The sequence below is a fragment of the Rattus rattus genome, chromosome 18 (genome assembly GCF_011064425.1).
Source record: "Rattus rattus isolate New Zealand chromosome 18, Rrattus_CSIRO_v1, whole genome shotgun sequence".
In the NCBI taxonomy this organism is placed as follows: Eukaryota; Metazoa; Chordata; class Mammalia; order Rodentia; family Muridae; genus Rattus; species Rattus rattus.
Genome location: NC_046171.1, coordinates 4,822,658 through 4,824,334, shown reverse-complemented (window position 1 = coordinate 4,824,334; position 1,677 = coordinate 4,822,658). Strand labels below are relative to the sequence as shown.

The window sequence follows — 1,677 nt, the reverse complement described above, 5'->3', positions numbered from 1 at the left end:
CACAGACCTACATGCCCACCCACCCTGGGTGGACACACACAGCGCTCCCCAACGAACGAAGTTTCAGCATCAGGGTGGAGCCCAAACAGGGTTGGGCACAGCCTTGCCAGGGCTAGCCCTTGTTGGCAGTGGACTCCTTGCCAGCAGGTGTTGGCTCCGAGGCACAGTGGAACAGGTGGGCTGCCCACCCCAAGGATTTCACAAGCACCATCTACATCCATTTGCAGACAGCAAGATGCTTCTTTTTGGTGACGATTCCTTAGATCTGCCTGCCCCTGGTGCCAGGGACCGAAGGTGCCACCACCACCCAGTCTTTTTAAAGAGCATATTTGAAAAAGTATTTTTATTTTCTGTGTATGGGTGTTTTGCCTGTGTGTATGTATGTGTACTGTGTGGGGGACTGGTGCCCACAGAAGCCAGAAGAGGGTGCTGGATCCCCTAGAACTGGAGTTACATATGGGTGCTGGAGATCAAGCAAGTACTAGTTAGTTGTCTGTGTTGGAGAGGATAGGTGAATGGGTGGGGACACATGCTGCAACACCCATAGAGGTCAGGTCAACTCTGGGGACTTTTTCCCCTTCCACCGTGGATTCTGGAGACCAGACTCAGGTGGTCGGACTTGGGCCAGCAAACACTTTTACCTACTGAGCCCTCCCTCAACTTCCCACACTCTTTTCTTTCTTTTTCTTTTTTTTTTTTTTGGTACAGGATTTTTTATGTAGCCCAGGCTAGCCTGAACTTTATGTGAACTAGGCTGGGTAGGTTTGAACTTGACAGTGAGCCCCTGCCACCGTCTCCTGCCTGCTGAGAGTTTAGGTATGGGCTATCATGTCTGGTTGTTTCTATTTATTTATTTATTTAAAGGTTTATTTATTATATGTGAGTACACTGTCGCTGTCTTCAGACACACCAGAAGAGGGCATCGGATCCCATTACAGATGGTTGTGAGCCACCATGTGGTTGCTGGGATTTGAACTCAGGACCTCTGGAAGAGCAGTCAGTGCTCTTAACCACTGAGCCATCTCTGCAGCCCCTATTTATTTATTTATTTATTTTTAAAGATTTATTTATTCATTTATTATATATAAGTACACTGTAGCTGTCTTCAGTTACACCAGAAGAGGGCACCAGACCTGATTATAGATGGTTGTGAGCCACCATGTGGTTGCTGGGATTTGAACTCAGGACCTCTGGAAGAGCAGACCATGCTCTTTTTTTTTTTTTTTTTTTTTTTTTTTTTTTTTTTTCGGGGCTGGGGACCGAACCCAGGACCTTGCGCTTCCTAGGCAAGCGCTCTACCACTGAGCCAAATCCCCAACCCCCAGACCATGCTCTTAAACACTGAGCCATCTCTCCAGCCCCCTATTTATTTATTTTTATGTATGGAGCCATCGCACAGAAAATCTGACAACTATACAGACCCTGTCGGCAGGAACCATCTGTTTTGATGCATGTGACTGTCTATGGTTGCATGGTTGTTTTCTTTTAGTCTTTTTTTTTTTTTTCCCCGGAGCTGAGGACCGAACCCAGGGCCTAGCAAGCGCTCTACCACTGAGCTAAATCCCCAACCCCTTAGTCTTTCTTTTAAGACAGGGTCTAATTATTGTAGCGCATGTTGGCTTTGAACTCAAGACCCCTTTCTGGGGATTCCCATAGATCGCAGGCCTGTACCACCTT

At 47.2% G+C, this 1,677-nt stretch overlaps 1 non-coding gene across 1 annotated transcript; it reads right to left on the bottom strand.

The window, feature by feature from the left end:
* Nucleotides 1-1,377: 1,377 nt before the first annotated feature.
* Nucleotides 1,378-1,458, bottom strand: LOC116887744. Its single transcript, XR_004386250.1, has one exon.
* Between the last annotated feature and the right edge of the window lie 219 nt (nucleotides 1,459-1,677).